At 43.2% G+C, this 18,142-nt stretch overlaps 1 protein-coding gene across 17 annotated transcripts in view; it reads left to right on the forward strand.

Moving 5' to 3' along the window:
• rims1a (regulating synaptic membrane exocytosis 1a) overlaps nt 1-18,142 on the forward strand; it is a 1,194,810-nt gene that overhangs the window by 1,034,526 nt on the left and 142,142 nt on the right. Inside the window, exon 1 of one of the 17 annotated variants that reach the window (XM_085996626.1) lies at nt 9,046-9,338. The exons of the other annotated variants lie outside the window; for them this stretch is intronic. The gene's annotated coding sequence lies outside the window, so the exon portion shown is untranslated. Of the gene's footprint in view, nt 1-9,045; nt 9,339-18,142 lie in introns of those variants that run through there. 17 annotated transcript variants of the gene reach the window in all.

Consider the following 18,142-nt stretch of genomic DNA (forward strand, 5'->3'; position numbering starts at 1 on the left):
GATCCCCGTAACCCCACGTTTTTAATCTCCCTAACATTAAGGGTCAATTTATCATAGCCAATCATCCTAACCCGCACATCTTTGGACTGTGGGAGGAAACCGGAGCACCCGGAGGAAACCCATGCAAACACGGGGAGAATGTGCAAACTCCACACATCGAGCTTATCTAACCACTCTCTGGGTAAAAACGTTTTTCCTGAATTATTTATTGGATTTATTAGTGACTATCTTATTTCTATAGCCCCTAGTTTTGGACTCACCCACAAGTGGAAACATCTTCTCTACATCTATCCTATCAAACTCCTTCATAATTTTGAAGACTTCTATTAGGTCGCACCTCAGCCGTCTCTTTTCTAGAGAAAAGAGCTCCAGCCTGTTCAGTCTTTCCTGATAGTTATAACCTCTCAGTCTGGTATCAGCCTTGTAAATCTTTTTTGCACCTTCTCCAATGCCTCTATATCTTTTTGTAATATGGTGACCAGAACTGTACACAAGACTTCAGGTGTGGTCTAACCCAGGTTCTATACAAGTTTCCTGCTTTTCAATTTTATTCTTCTAGAAATGAACCCCAATACTTTGCATTTTTTATGGCCTTGTTAACTTGTGCTGCTACTTGTAATGATTTGTAAATGTGTATCCCTAGATCCCTTTGCACCACTACCCCATTTAGACTCTTATTTTCCAAGGATTGTGTGGCCTCCGTATTCCTCCTACCAAAATGCACCACCTCACATTTATCTATATTGAAATTAATTTGCCAATTACACATTCACTCTGTTTATTAATGTCTTCTTGTACTTTGTCGCATTCTTCCTTAGAAGTAACTATCTCCCAATTTGGTGTCATCCACACATTTTGAAATTGTACTTCCGATTCCCGAATCCAAATTGTTTATGGAAATGGTGAACAGCAGTGGTCCCAGCACTGATCCCTGTGAACACCGCTTTCCACTTTCTGCCAGTGGGAGTAAATGACTTTAACCCCTACTTTCCACTTTCTGTTTCGTAGCCAGCTTGCTATCTATCTGCTATATATTCCCTGACTCCACATGCTCTGACCGTAGTTGTAGTGTATGTACTTTGCAGAAGGAACTATATTCTGCAGCCCCTGTATACTGCACTACCAGTAGTGACCACCCCTGTATATAAGCCTGTGTAGTAACATTTGCATAGTAGTTCCAGGTTGCTTCCATTCAGTAAAGACCTGTTATAACCAACTCCTGCAGTCCGTGTCTCAATTATACACGGACATAATACTGGCGATGAGCAGATACGAACTTACCTACAGTCTGCACCACCTCATGGGGATCCATCCCTGAAGCGAAGTTATCAGAGGTCGAGGCCAGAAGGAAGAAAGAAACAGAAAAAATGGGCGTCGACCGTGGGCATCCGCCTCTGAGTCAGCGGAGTTGAAGATTTGCAGGAGAGGCTGTCGAGAGCGGGGCTTGCTTATCCTGTCGATGGTGCTTCAGCTAATCGGGCTGGTGGCAGGAAGTACACTGATTGTTCCTGGGCTGCGGCGGTCTAGAGCTCGAGCGGGTGGCTTGCAATGGGGCCAAGCAGCGTTGTCGGGAAGAGGAGAGAGAGAGAGAGGGTGGAGCACACAGGGCGCGGCCGGTGCTACGAAGCCGGGCAGTGTACAGACCCGAGAAGAGGGAGGCAAGAGTCCCACAGGGTTGTTTCGACGACGGAAATAATAAAAAGTAAACGCGCAGAAAGCCACGAGGAGCTGCAGTTTGCCATGGGAACCGCGGAGAGCGGCGTTAGCAGCAGCGCGAGGGGAAGTGCGCGAAGACCATAGGGCGTCGCCATCAAGACATAAAATGCCAGCAACAGCAGAGAAGACAGCGCGGGAGGCGCCATCTTAATCCAGCGGGGAAGGAGGTGCCATTTTGTTAAATCGGGGAAGAAGGCAAAGCGCGGGAGGCGCCATCTTAGATTTCCAAGATGCCGAAGACTGGCAATATCACTGCCTTCGATAATGCAATAGAAGACTGGACCACGTATGTGGAAAGAGTCGAGGTATATTGCGAGGCAAACGAAGTAGCCGATGAGAAAAAGGCATCGGTACTGCTAAACTTAATGGGCGCAAGAACGTACGGCCTATTGCGGGACCTGATTACTCCAGCCAAACCAAAGGTAAAGAGTTTTAACGAAATTGTTGCTATCCTACAGGAACACCTAAATCCTACACCGCTGCTGATAGCAGAAAGATTTAAATTCCACAGGAGAAATCAGCATAAAGATGAGAGCAATGCTGATTACCTTACGGAACTACGCAAGCTATCAAAGCACTGCCAGTTCGGAGCAGGACTGGCAGATACCTTACGGGACAAATTTGTCTGTGGACTCCTGAGTGAAGGAACCCAGAAGAGGTTACTCTCAGAGAAAGAGCTGACGCTAGATAAGGCTTTCAGCGTGGCAGTATCGTACGAAGCAGCAGCAAGGGGAGCTGCGGAAATACAGCAAAAGCCACAGGAATACGACTCCCACGAAATGACACGGGGATTTGCAAAATGTTATCGCTGCGGCAGAACAACCCATGACCAGAAGGACTGCTGGTCCAAGGACAAAATATGCAGGCAATGCGGAAAGATGGGACACATTGCACGAGTTTGCAGGTCTGGGAAGAAGACCAACGACAACAAAAAGGCTACTAAGGAACCGTACAGGAAAGTACAAAAGATGACGGACAGTAGTTCCGAAGACCAGATGAGCGATAGTAAATCCGGGAACAAGAGACTAAGCTGTCTCAAACTTCACAACATAATCGCAAAAGAGGATCACCGAACCATTTGAGTCACCCTCACGATAGCAGGGTCCCAAGTCAAAATGGAATTGGATACAGGATCAGCTCTAACCGGCATGAATCGACGAGACTACGAGCGGCTATTCTCACACATACCCTTGAAAGAGACATCCATTGTCTTGAAGACGTATACGGGGCAAAAAGTATACCCCAGAGGAAAAATAAGGGTGCCTGTCGAATACAACGGCAAGGAAAGACAGAAATTGTATCTGTACATACTGCAAGATGGTGGACCACCGTTATTGGGACGTGAATGGATCAGAAAGATAAGTTTAGACTGGCATTCCATTCAGGCACTGACGGTGGCTGGTAAAAAGGATGACGACGTCACTCCTGGACGATTGTCAACAATCTTAGCTAACGCCAAAGAGGTATTTCAACAAGAACTGGGAACTCTTAAAGGCGTAACCGCCTCGATAAAAATAGAAGAGAATGCAATTCCCAAGTTTTTCAAAGCAAGACCGGTACCATATGCAATTCGCCCAGCCGTCGAGGCAGAGCTGGAGAATCTGGAGAATGCAGGCGTGTTATCTAAGGTAGACTGGAGTGAGTGGGCGACACCCATCGTTCCTGTCATGAAGAAAACGTGAAACAATAAGTCTGAGGAGCCAAGGAAGGTTCGCATCTGTGGGGACTTCAAGGTGACGGTGAACCCAGTCCTTCACACAGTACAATATCCTCTTCCAAGGATAGAAGATATCTTCGCCTCACTATCTGGAGGGAAGCGTTTTACAAAAATTGACCTAGCACAAGCATATTTGCAGATGGAGGTTGAAGAATCCTCTAGGAAGTATCTCACGATAAACACTCACAAAGGTCTTTACCAGTATAATCGACTGGTATTCGGAGTAGCATCAGCTCCGGCGATATGGCAAAGAGCGATGGAACAAGTCCTGCAAGGAATTCCGGGGACTCAGTGTTACTTGGACGACATCCTAGTGACAGGTGAATATGACAGTGAACACCTTGCCAACCTAGAGCAGGTGCTCACTAGACTACGTGAACATGGGCTACGAGCCAATCGCCCTAAGTGCGAGTTTTTTAAGAAACAGATATCGTATTGTGGCCACGTGATTGATGAAGAGGGGTTGCATAAGTCCCCTGACAAAATTGAAGCGGTAGTTAAGGCTCCAGCACCTGAAAATGTGTCGCAACTGAGGTCATTCCTCGGATTGGTGAATTACTACCATAAGTTTTTGCCGAATTTGTCCACAATTCTGCACCCACTGAACGCCCTACTACAAACGGGAGTAGCATGGAAATGGAGCGATGAATGTAAGCGGGCCTTTCAGAAGAGTAAGGACCTAATCACTTCAAGAGAAGTATTGGCTCACTACAACCCATCACTACCGATAAGACTGGCGTGTGATGCGTCTCCCTACGGCATTGGGGCGGTACTGTCACATAAATTCCTTGATGGTTCAGAGAGGCCGATAGCTTTTGCGTCACGCTTGTTAACTTCAGCCGAGCGTAACTACGCCCAGATTGACAGAGAGGCCCTCAGCCTGGTGTGGGGGGTGAAGAAGTTCAATCACTACCTGCATGGTCGGAAATTTACTTTACTTACTGATCATCAACCTCTTGTCTCCATTTTCAACCCTCAGAAGGGCGTACCGATAATGACAGCACAACGGCTACAGAGGTGGTCCATTTTCCTAGGGGCACACCAATATGACATCGAGTACAAAGGAACTAAACAGCATGGGAATGCTGATGGATTGTCGCGCCTACCGTTGCCGACGGTGGAAGAAGAACTTGCAGTGGATCCAGTGGAGATATTCCACTGGACCATAGTCGAATGTCTCCCTGTGACGAATGCAAACATAGAAAAGGAAACATGAAATGACCCGACACTCTCCTGGGTCTATGATTTAACGGTGAAGGGGTGGCCAGCACATGGCGAACCACTGCTGCCAGCATTCTCGCCGAGAAGAGAACAGCTGTCAGTGTGCAGAGGAACCTTGATGTGTGGATCCAGAGTAGTAATTGCACCCAAATTGAAGGATAGAGTGCTCAATGAGCTTCATGAGGGTCATCTGGGAGGGGTAAAAATGAAGAACTTAGCCAGAGCGTTTGTGTGGTGGCCGGGAATCGATAGAGAAATCGAAGAGATGACCAAGAGCTGTACAGGATGCCAGAAGGTCCAAAACGCCCCACCACAAGCCCCTCTACATCCATGGGAGTGGGCCTCATCTCCATGGCAAAGGGTGCACATTGATTTTGCTGGTCCATTTATGGACTCGATGTTTTTAATTGCGGTGGATGCACATTCAAAGTGGCCAGAGGTAATAAAAATGTCCTCAACCACCACAGAAAAAACTATCACAGCCTTACGAACCATATTCGCCAGGAATGGGCTGCCTGAACAGATTTGCTCTGACAATGGACCACAGTTTGTGTCTGAAGAGTTTCGGAGGTTCTTAAAGAACAATGGTGTTAAGCATTACACATCTGCCCCATATCATCCAGCCACTAATGGATTGGCCGAGAGGTTCGTTCAAACATTCAAGAAGGCTATCAAGGCAATGTGTAATGAAGATATACCCCTACAGCACAAGGTGGATAACTTCTTGTTTGCCTACCGGAATGCGACACATGCGGTTACCAACCAAACTCCAGCCATGATGTTCTTCAATCGAAGACTACGATGCCGCTTGGATTTGGTTAAGCCAAACATCAGAAGAGATGTGGAGAATAGGCAGTTTCAGAATATGAATGAAAGGCCGACCAGGAGTTTTAAGATAGGTCAACCAGTTTTGGCCCGGGACTACCGCACAGAGAAATGGCAGCCAGGAACGATCTGCACACGGCAAGGACCTCTAATGTATACCGTGGACGTTGGAGAGAGCATTGTAAGACGCCATGCTGACCAGATTCTAGAGTCACTGGAAAACGTCAAATCTACACCACGATCCTATACACCTGGTGATGAAACCGAAGTACCAATTGCATCTACCTCAGAATCGGTGATATTGGAAGCAGACGAACCAAGCAACGACATTGATTCCGACTCAACTTTGCCAGAAGAACCTGATACCCCAAAGAGGCGTTATCCAGACAGAATCAGGAAGCCTCCTCAAAGACTGAACTTATAATTGCTTAACTTCAACTAATGTATCTAGCAACTGTAATTGTAAATATGTTATTTCATTGTTAATCGAATGTTATGTACTGTTTAGCTAAAAGGGGAGGAATTGTAGTGTATGTACTTTGCAGAAGGAACTATATTCTGCAGCCCCTGTATACTGCAGTACCAGTAGTGACCACCCCTGTATATAAGCCTGTGTAGTAACATTTGCATAGTAGTTCCAGGTTGCCTCCATTCAGTAAAGACCTGTTATAACCAACTCCTGCAGTCCGTGTCTCAATTATACACGGACATAATAGTAGTCACGAGTTTACTATAAGGTACCTTATCAAACACCTTTTGAAAATCCAATTATTCAATCTGCTACATTCCCCTTGTCTACACTTTCTGTTACTTCAAGAAATTCAGTAAGGTTGGTGAAGCATGAGCTTCCCTTTTGAAATTCATGTTGACTATTCTTTATTGGCCCAGAATTTGCGATCAGCGGCAAAGCGACGGTCTTCGCTGCTGACCTTGAAGAAAGCTATCTGTGGCATTGATTTTAACTTTCTTGACCTTAGTTTGAATCTGGCGCCAAATCAAGCGAAACTCCACCACCCAGCAACAGTGATATCATCAAGCTGGTTAAGCAACCAATCACATTGAAGAATTCTCACAGACAGCAAACCAGGAAGTAAAGTGCACAGATTCTAATTTACTTTTTTATAAATTTTACATAGAGCGAAATAAAAATTGGACATACACATAGGATTAAGGTAGAAACTGAAATATCCTAAACAAATTTTTTTAAATGTTATTTTAAAAACCCATATAATTCTTAATCCTATTAATGGAAAAATTTGACTTTCCACAAATATAAAATTAGTTTTTCAGGGCCAGAACAGTTGTTCATTAGTCAATATGCTGTTTTAAAAACCCAGTTACACCTCTTTCAACAAGGCTTAACTTTTTAGGGGAGGTTTAACAGTGATATTCCAGCGGAAACTTTTCATCCTTTTATGTGATTTCAATTGATTGCCTCCTCTGGGGAGTTCCACAACACAACCTGTGGCGGAGCAGTGAATGACTGACCACAACTTCAGGATTTCCCTGTTTATCTGCGCATGTGCTAAATTCTGAAGTTGCTGTCAGTCTCTGAGGGGTAATGACGGTGAACGCTGAAAGTTTCGCTGTCATTACCACCGCAAAATCTGTACAATTCTGGGCATCACACTTTAGAAAAGTAAGTCAAGGCCCTGGAGAGGGTACAGAGGAGGTTTACCAGGATAATACAAGGGATGAGGAACTTCAGGTATGTGGAGCAATTGGAGATGTTTAAGGGGAGACTTAATAGAGCTATTCAAAATTATGAGGAGTTTTGACAGAGCAAGTAGGGAGAAACTGTTTCCTCTGGCAAGTAGTTCGGCAACTAGAGGTCATTGATTTCTAATAATTGGCAGAAGAACGAGCGGGAAAATTAGGAGTAATCTGTTCACACAAACGGTCGTTAAGATCTGGAACACGCTACCTGAAAGGGTGGTGCAATCAGATTCCATAGGAACTTTCAAAAGGCAATTGGACAAGTATTTGAAGAGGACTCATTTGCAGGGTTACGGGGAAAAATCTGTGGTGTGGGACCAAATTGGACAGCTCTTTCAAAGAGCCGGCACAGGAACGAAGGGCTGAATGGCCGCCTTCTGTGCTGTAAGGTTCTATGATTCTATCTTTGAGCAAAGATTCCATTATCTTTCCTACCACCAACATCAAGCCAGCCAGTCTATAGTTCTCTGTACTTGTTCCATCTCCATTTTAAAATCTAGGAATAACATTTGGTGTTCTCTGGCACTATACCATTTCTAATGAATTTTTATAAATATGTCATAGTGCCTCCACTATCTCTTCCCTAACTTCTTTTAATATGTGCGGATGCAATCCAAGGGGTTTTATCCTCTTTAAGTTTAACTAGTTTATCAATTATCTCCCCCCTTTCTATCTTAAATGCCTTGATATAGAATCATACAGCACACCAAAACTGTGCTGGCTCTCTGAAAGAGCTACCAATTAAACACACTTCCCTGCTCTTTCCCCATACCCCTGCAATTTTCTCTTTTTTAAGTAGAGATTCAATTCTATTTTGAAAGTTAGTATTGACTCTGCTTCCACCACCATTTCAGGCAATATAATCCAGATCATAACTCGCTGAGTAAAACATTTCTCATTTGCTCCCTGTTACTATCCTCCTCACTGTTTACTACATTTCTGAGTTTTGAATCATCTGCAGACTTTGAAATTATGCCCTCTACACCCAAGCCCAGGTCATTAATAGATATCAAATAGAGCAGTGGTCCCAATACCAACCCCTGGGGGACACCACTCTATACTTCCCTCCAGTCTGAAAAACAACCATTCATCACTACTCTCGCAGCCTATTTCACATCCATGCTGCTACTGCCTCTTTATCTAACGCCTTTTGAAAGTCCATATACATATCAACTGCACTACCATCATCAACCCTTTGTAACTTCATCAAATAACTCAATTAAGTTAGTCAGACACGAATTTTTCTTTAACAAATCCATGTTGGCTGTCATTTATTAACCCATGTTCTTCCATGTTATAATTAATTTTGTCTCAGATTATGGTTTCTAAAAGTTTCACCATCACTGACGTTAGACTGACTGGTCTGTAGTTACCTGGTTTAACTCTCTCCCTTTTTTTGAACAGTGGTGTAACATTTGCAACCCTCCAGTCCTTTGGCACCACTCCCATTTACAAGGAGGACTGAAAGATTGTAGCCAAAGCCTCCACTATTTCCACCCTTACTTCCCTCAGCAACCTGGGAGGCACCCCATCTGGACGGTTTGTTTTGATTGCTTCTTCGAATGCCATGTCCACCCCGTTAGTCTCCCTGGTAAATACTGAGGCAAAGTAAATAGTCAATATTTCTGCCATTTCACAGTCATTACCTGTGAGTTTATCTATCCCTATCCTAATTTTTCCTTTTGTTATTTGTTGCCCTGCAGTGCAGTATTATTCGCGATACTCTGCGGAAAAAAAAGTGTGAAATATACAGAGAATAATTAGTATTCCTGAGGATTTTCATTAGAAAGAGCGCTACGGGGGCTGGGAACCAGTCAGCGAGTCTGCATTCAGCAGTATGGGCAAGCAGCCTATCAGTTGCTGCTGCTGGAGAACAGCGAGGCTGTCTGTGGGTTAAGTATTCCAGTTTGTGGGACGAGTCTCTACTTTAGCAATGGATTCCTCGAGGTTTGGGCTGTTCACTCTCTACGTTGACACACAGGGTTAAGGGGAAAGGGGTGCGATTAAATACAGATGCTGTTAAAGCTCCACTCCAGTCAAAGATGAAATGCCATAGTCTTCGAAGACTGGTCCTGAATCCGGTTATGGATCACGACTAATATCCCTTCAACTCGATTTCTGTTCCATGAAAATATTTTAAAAGGTGAGTTTCATTAGTTAGTTTATTGTTGTTTATCTTGTGTGTATTATTGCTCTGGTAAATATATATATATATATATATAAATATTAAAACTTCATGAATTCCATTCAAAAAAAGCAACATTATTGTTAAATGTGCTTCTAACTTACTATGTTACTAAAGCCGGACAGAGGATATGTTTGTTTAGGGTGTTGTAAATTAATGTAACGGTGCCCTAAGATCTCGGTGCCCTTTGCTGTGTGTTTTTCTTAACCTTTCGATTAGGATTCATTACAAGATTGCAGTCAAGCCTTAAAGCAATAAAACCATATTGCTCCGGATATAGAAGTCTCTGTTGCCTTTACACGTGTGCACATATTTTGCAGTGTTCCTTTTGTTTCACATCCGACCTAGCTTGCATGTCCAGGCGCGACAGCAACTTCATTTTCGAACTCACTGCTAACCGTTTTTAAATGTTGCATTTGTAATGCAGTCGCCGTTTCGTTAAAACCATTGCCAAATAGAATTTTAGGAATAGACAACATTTCTTTCATCGTCATCTTCCTCATCACTGCGAAGCCTGGGTAAAAGTGTGAGTTTGGGAAATAACATGCCACTAACTCCGGCAGTTCCATAACGCTTTGCAAGTGCCAAATTATATTAAACAAATCACTCTTTGCTTCCAGTAGTAATTTAACACTGACCGCGATATTGTTGCGTGTTTTTTTCAGTGCCCCCAGTATAGTGAGCGAGTGGGTTTTTCTGGATTTCGCATGTTATCTTGCTGGATTCTCTGCTCCAAGGGTTTTTTTCTACCAGGTCACACTGGGTTTGTCCTCTGTTGTTGAAAAGCGCCCAGTTTGATTGAGATTATTTTAAGCAGTTGTGGTGCTGATGGACAGCTCGACCAGACGAGCCCTTCAGCGCTGATCTACCAGTTACTGCCTGATGATTGCGACAAGACAGGAAAGGAAATGTGAGGAAAACTGTTAGGTCGTGTATAATTTTGAACTCTAGACATACAAAGCATATTACCTTGCTGAGTTCTGACAATATAATCTGTAATTAACCAACTGTAAAACGTGCTTTGAATGCCAGTCAAGTGTGTAATAAAATACTGGACCTAGGGCAGTGCTTATAGAATCATAGAATATTACAGCAATGAATGAGGCCATTCGGCCCATGGCGCCTGTGCCGGCTCTTTGAAAGAGTTATCCAATTAGTCCCACTCCCCTGCTCTTTCCCCATAGCCCAGGAACATTTTCCTTTTCAAGTATATATCCAATTCCCTTTTGAAAGTTACTATTGAATCTGCTTCCACCACCCTTTCAGGCAGTGCATTCCAGATCACCATAACTCGCTGTGTAAAAAACTGTTTCTCATGTTGCCTCTGGTTCTTTTCCCAATTATCTTAAATCAATGTCCTCTGGTTATGGACCCTGCTGCCAGTGGAAACAGTTTCTCCTTATTTACTCTTTCAAAACCACTCATAATTTTAAACGCCTCTATTAAATCTCCCCATAACCTTCCCTGCTCTGAGGAGAACAATCCCATCTTCTCTCATCTCTCCATATAACTGAAGTCCCTCATCCCTGGTACCATTCTGGTAAATCTCCTCTGAACCCACTCCAAGGCCTTCTTAAAGTATGGTGCTCAGAATTGGGCACAATAATCTAGATAAGGCCTAAAAAGTAATTTATAATGGTTTAGCATAACTTCCTTGCTTTTGTAGTCTATGCCTCTCTTTATCAAGAACGTGCGATCCAAGAAATGTCCAGCCTCCCGTATGTCTTGTAGTGACACCAGCCGCTCCTCAAGTTCAGAAACCCTGAGCTCGAGTTCGAGCAGCTGGAGGCACTGCCTACATACATGATAGTCCAGGACGCGCAAAGCTTCCTGGATTTCCCACCTGGCACAGAATGCACAGGCAATGGGTCTCAGCTGTCCTGCCATATTCCCAGCAGTTGAGAAGCTGCCTAGTGTAAAGCAGTCACACAATGATATCCTTACCTGTGTTGTAATACCTCCTTACCTGAAAGCAGTATTGAAGTCCCGGACAGCACAAATGCCCTGGTTAGCAGAAACTCCGCACTCAAAAAGCCCTGGGCACTCTGAAAACCTCTCACATGCTCAGACTTGTGCTCCACGCACCCCTCACAAAATGTTTTCCACCAAACAAAATCCTTACCTCTTTCTGGCTGCCACTGCTCCTCATTTGTGGTTCTTTTTTGTTGGTGGATTCAAGGGGCGTGGGTGGGAAAAACAATCCAGTAATGGATTGTCGGCCCTTTTAGGGACAAGAAGGTGGCTCACTTACCAGCTGGTTCCTTTGAGTGGTCGTGACTCCGTGTCCAAATTGTTCACGATTGGCTGTCTTGCAGTATCCCAATTAGCAAAAACAAACTTGTTATCGGCCCTGTTTTTTTGCCTCCCAGGAGATTACATGGCTATGGGGAGGGAGGGGTGGTGTCATGGGAGGGAAGGCGTGTTCAGCCATGATGGTCCAGCCATCGTGGTGTGGGGTAGGCTTGATGGAGCAGCTGTCCTTTTCCTGCCCGTCATTTTTGTATGTTCAGAAGAGTTAGGGGTTGTAGCAGATCGCATTGATGCACTTAAGGGGAGGCTTGAGCCATACATGCAGGGAAAAGAGGGATGTTATCTGATCTTTTAGCAGTGGTATAGAGCATTGCAGCAGCAAAATAAATTGCTGCTTCTGGACCGCAGGTTTGGTCATTACACTCAGCCCTGACATTTGGCTGCTAGGAGATAACAAGGAGAGAGTGAAAACTGGCGACAGTCACTCTGGGCCACACTCGTACATGTCTTATGATCAGGCTAGTGTAGTTGTTATCAAGACCAGGGGACAAAATGCCAAATCCAACCTCTCATTTACATTTCCACCTGCCCTGGAGACTCTGAGGAGAAAACTAGGAGAATGTAAAATCAAGTTACTGCGGATGCTGGAAATCTGAATTAAAAACAGAAAATGCTGGAAATACTCAGCAGGTCAGGCAGCATCTGTGGAGAGAGAAACAGAGTTAATGTTTCAAGTCTATGAACTTCCGTCATAGGAGAATATAGCCTAACAATTGCTGCTGGTGATATTAGTGGACATGTACTTAACACATTCAAATGGCATTTCTCTCTTCGTTATTTTAAAATAAATGTGTAAACTCAGCTGTTAAAATAACAAAATTACATAGCTTGTGTTAAGTGTGTGTCCACTAATATCATCAACAGCAATTTCTAATCTTAGAGGCCCAGAATTTGTGGTCAGCAGCAAAGCAAAGGCATACGTCGCTGGCCCCGAAGAAAGCTGCCCACAGAGATCTCGCAATCTCTGTGGCGAGAAGTTTGCCTTTTTCGACGTTCAATTGATTGCAGCACAGTGTAGTGGGAATGCCATAGCACGATCTGCTGTGACGTCAGCAAACTGTCTAAGCAGCCAATCACCATGCAGAATTCTGACAGACAGGAAACCAGAAAGGGAAGAAGTTGGTTTTTATTCTGACTTTTTAAAAATGTTGCAGACAGCAAAACAAAGATTGTGGCTCTCACATGGGGAAAAGATAAACCTAAAATAAAGATGAACAAACTTTTTAAAAATATAATTTTTTTTGAAGTTTCTTAAAAATTGTAATTTTTATTATAATAGAGAAATTTGACATCACAAAATTAAAATGAGTTTTTCAGGGCCATAACCTTTGTTTAGCAGTCAGTACGCTGTTAAAACCCCAGTTACACCTATCCAAAAGGGTCTAACTTTTAATGGGGTATTTAACAGGACCACCAAAGTTGCATCATGATCTTGGCTAGGCGGGAGAAAAATCAGCTGGTGATTACAAATGTTATACCACTATTCAATAAAGGGGAGATGGATAAAACCGGCAATTACAGGCCAGTCAGTGGTGGGGAAACTTTGAGATATTAGTCCGGGACAAAATTAATTGGCACTCAGAAAAATATGGGTTAAGAAATGAAAGCCAGCATGAATTTGTTAAAGGCAAATCGTGTTTGACTAACTTGAGTGAGTTCTTTGATGAAGTAATGGAGAGGGTGGATGAAGGTTGATGTTGTGTATATAGACTTTCAAAAGGCATTTGATAAAATACCACATAATAGATTTGTTAGCAAGATTGAACCCCATGGGAAGAAAGGGGCAGTGGCTGTATGGATACGAAATTGGCTAAGGGACAGAAAGCAGAGATAAGTGGTGAATGGTTGTTTTTCAGACTGGAGGGAAGTGTACAATGGTGCCCCCCCAGGGTTCTGTGTTGGGACCACTACTGTTTTGATGTACATTAATGACCTGGACTTTGGTATACAGGGCATAATTTCAAAGTTTGCAGATGACACAAAACCCAGAAATGTAGTAAACAGTACAGACTTCAGGAGGACATAGACAGACTGGTGAAATGGGCAGACATGGGCAGATGAAATTTAACACAGAGAAGTGTGAAGTGATGCATTTTGGTAGGAAGAATGAGGAGAGGCAAGATAAAATAAAGGGTACAATTCTAAAGAGGGTGCAGAACCTGGGGGTGTACGTGCACATATTTTGAAGGTGGCAGGGCAGGTTGAGAAAGCTGTTAAGAAGACATACGGGATCCTTGGTTTTGTAAATAGAGGTATAGAGTACAAAAGCAAGGAAGTTTTGATGAACCTTTATAAAACACTGGTTCGGCCCCAACTGGAGTATTGCGTTCAATTCTGGGCACCACACTTTAGGAAGGATGTCAAGGCCTTAGAAAGGGTGCAGAGGAGATTTACTAGAATGGTATCACAGATGAAAGATTTCAGTTACGTGGAGAGACTAGAGAAGCTGGGGTTGTTGTCCTTACAGCAGAGAAGATTAAGGGGAGATTTGATAGAGGTGTTCAAAATCATGAATGGTTTTGACAGAGTAAATAAGGAGAAACTGTTTCCAGGGGCAGCAGGGTCGCTAACCAGAGGGCACAGATTGAAGGTAATTGGTAAAAGAACCAGAGGCGACATGAAGAAAAAAAATTACACAGAGAGTTGTTATGATATGGAATGGATTTCCTGAAAGGGTGGTGGATGCAGATTCAATTATAACTTTCAAAAGGGAATTGGATAAATACTTATCGGCGAAGGTTTTGCAGGGCAATATGGACAGAGCAGGGCAGCTCTTTCAAAGAGCCAGCACAGGCATGATGTATAAACGTCTAACAATCTGTTTAAATGCGAGAGAATCAAGCAGTGTGTTACAGTAACATCTAACACACTGAGAGAATCAGTGTGTTACAGTAACAGCTAATACACTGTTTAAATGTGAGAGAATCACAGTGTGTTACAGTAACAGCTAATACACTGTTTAAATCTGAGAATCAGTCTGTTACAATAACATCTAACACACTTTAAATCTGAGAGAATCACAGTGTGTTACAGTAACAGCTAATACACTGTTTAAATCTGAGAGAATCACAGTATGTTACATAGGAACAGGAGTAGGCAATTCAGCCCCTCGAGCCTGTTCCACCATTCAATTAGATCATGTATCTGTATCTTAACTCCACCTACCCGGCTTGGTTCCATAACCCTTATTACCCAATCTCAGTTTTGAATTTTTCAATTGTCCGAGCCTCAACAGCTTTTTGGGGGAGAGAGTTCCAGATTTCCACTACCTTTTGTGTGAAGAAGTGCTTTCTGACATCACCCCTGAACAGCCTGCTCTAATTTCTGAAGGGGAGAAATTGCAGGGCTGTGGGGAAAGAGCAGGGGAGTAGGACTAATTGGATAGCATTTTCACCGAGGCGGCACAGGCACGATAGGCCGAATGGCTTCCTTCTGTGCTGTAAGATTCTATTATCTCTTCCCCAGCTTTTAGTATGTGTGAATGCAATCCATCCGGACCCTCTCTTAAGTTTATCTCTTTTATCAATTATCTCCCTCCTATCTTAAATGTCGTGATATCCTTGTTGATATCTTCGTCTGGTGTCATGTCCACCTTGTTGGTCTCCCTGGTATAAACTGAGGCACAGTAACTATTCATATTGCTGCCATTTGATTCACATTACCTGTGAGTTTGTCTTGTGCATCCTTTGATGGCCTTATCCCTATCTTAATTTTACTTTTGTTATTTTGTCAATTGAATACTTTATGATTTCTATTCATATTCTTCGATAATTTCATTTCGTAATCAATCTTTTTTCCTTCCTAATTGTTTTTTATACTTATTTCCTAACTCCTTCTTCTCCTTTGTCATCCTGTATACTGTTAAAAATGAAGTGAGAGGAACAATGAATGAAAACAAATTAAATTGCCTGTACGGCAATGTGCACAGTATTTGAAACAAATCGGGGGAACTGGAAGCAATAATTCGTAGGGAGGAACCAGGTTTAGTAGGGATAACTGAAACATGGCTATATAAAGAACAGGATTGGCAGTTAAATATTGCAGGATATAACGTATTTAGAAAGGATAAGAAAGGAAGACGGGGTGATGGGGTAGCTGTACTAATTAGATATAACAATGGCAGTAGAAAAAGGGGACATAATTAACATGAGATAGTAACAGAATCAATATGGGTTGAGATAAAGGATAAGGGATCAGTGACGCTAATATGGCTATTCTACAGACCACCTAATCATGGAAGGGAAGTGGAGGAAGAAATATGTAGGCAAATCTATGAAATGAGTAAAAGATATAGAATAATAATGGGAGAGTTCAACTACTCCCCAAAGACACTGGCAAAAGAGGTAGTGAAAGGGGAAAAGGGCATGGAGTTTTTACAGTGTATACAGGACAGTGTCAGCGTCGGGCTGGGGGCAGGTCGGGTGATTTTCACATTATAACCACCTGCCCGACCCTCTCCCACCCATTGGGGAGGGGGAGATTAATATTGAGGCCATTGTGTTTGTGCTGGGTCTTTGTTGGAGCAATTCAAAACCAGTCCCATTGGCCGGCACTTATCTGATATATTGTCTGCTTTAAATATTTATCCAATTTTCCCTTTAAAGATGAAATAGTCCCTGTCTCAACTATGGTTTCTGTCTGATCTATATTCCTTCCATGCCTTAAAAATTCCCTGCGTGAAGAAATGTCTCCTAACCTCTGACCTCACTGTCTTGCATTTAAAACAGTGCCGTTTGTCATAATGCTTAGCCCCCGTCCCATGATTGTGTATCAGAAATATCTTTGATATTTTTATAGCAGCTTGCTCAATGTAAAATAACAGGTACCCCAAGGGAAAGGTGCAGTGATGAAGTTTTTCTGTGAGAAAGAATTGAGTTAATATATTCTACAGTTCTTAGTATTCTGCTTATTTCTTTTGTGTAGACTGATTCTTTTTTTTTAATAATTAATTTTAATTACTTTTCAGTTGTCTGTAACAAGGGCGATTACAGGCAGGGTGAGTATTTGAATACTCTCCAGCAGGTCTGCAACTACCAAGTCTCCAAAACTAGGAGGAACATAGGAACAGGAGGAGGCTGTTTGCCATTCAATTAGATTGTGGCTGATCTGTATTTTAACTCCAACTACCCACCTTGGTGCAGTAACCCTTAATATCCTTCCCTAACAAAAATCTATCAATCTCAGTTTTGAAATTTTCAATTGACCTCCAGCCTCAACATCTTTTTGGGGGAGTGTGTTCCAGATTTCCACTCCCCTTTGTGTGATGAAGTGCTTCCTGACATCACCCCTGAACGGCCTAAGCTCTAATTTTAAGGTTATGCCCCCTTGGCCTGGACTCTCCCACCAGGGGAAATAGTTTCTCTTTTTTTACCCTATCAAATCCTTTAATCATCTTAAACACCTCAATTAGATCACCCCTTAATCTTATATATTCAGGGGAATACAAGCCTGTCCTCTTAATGTGACCCTTTCAGCTGCTGTATCATTCTGGTGAATCTGCGCGGCACCGTCTCCAAGGCTAGTATAGCCTTCCAGAGATGCGGTACCCAGACCTCAACATAGTACTCCAGATGGGGTCTAACCAGAGCTCTGTACAACTATAACATAACTTCCAACCCTTTGTATTCCACATTAAAAGAACCGATCGCACCGCTCCCCTCCTCCGCTCCCGCCCCCGCCCCCACCTCCGACATCGCTGCAGCTCTCAATCTTGACCCCCCGGACCCTCTGCGCCAGCTCCATTATGATGAGACCTGAGGCCAATATCTGGGGAGCCTCGGGCCTCACCATTTAGACGCAGGGAATGTACCCTGCTCCCCCGCCCCACCCACCCACCCAGCAGTGGTCGCGCCTGAATTTCTTGGCCCCAATGTCCAACAGAATCAGTTCTCTCCTGAAACAAAACATATCCCCTGCATTTGAATAAGATGTTTTAGAGATGTTGAAATTTTGCTTTTTCAGTTCTCAACTCACCAAAACTAAAGTTGGTGTTTGTCACCCAGCATTTATATTTCATGAATGGTTGTATTTTTTTCCACCTCATCTGCATGCACCACAGGTACAGGCTGTGTAACCTGTGAATATTACACCTCATCTACTTGTTAGGAATATTTGTTTAGCAAATCTGGGCTGAATGATCTTTCAAACAGTTGAGATGCTTGTGTGCAATAGGCTGGTATTCCCTTGAATATTAGAAGATTAGGGGTGATCTAATTGAAAGATAGAAGATAGGAGCAGGAGTAGGCCACTCGGCCCCTCGAGCCTGCTCCGCCATTCAATGCGATCATGGCTGATCATCCAAACTCAGTACCCTGTCCCTGCTTTCTCCCCATATCCCTTAATCCCTTTAGCCTTAAGAAATATATCCAACTCCTTCTTGAATATATTTAATGAATTGGCCTCAACTGCCTTCTGTGGTAGAGAATTCCACAGGTTCACCACTCTCTGGGTGA

Source organism: Somniosus microcephalus, chromosome 9 (genome assembly GCF_052327205.1).
Source record: "Somniosus microcephalus isolate GS21.2 chromosome 9, FLI_Smic_1.0, whole genome shotgun sequence".
In the NCBI taxonomy this organism is placed as follows: Eukaryota; Metazoa; Chordata; class Chondrichthyes; order Squaliformes; family Somniosidae; genus Somniosus; species Somniosus microcephalus.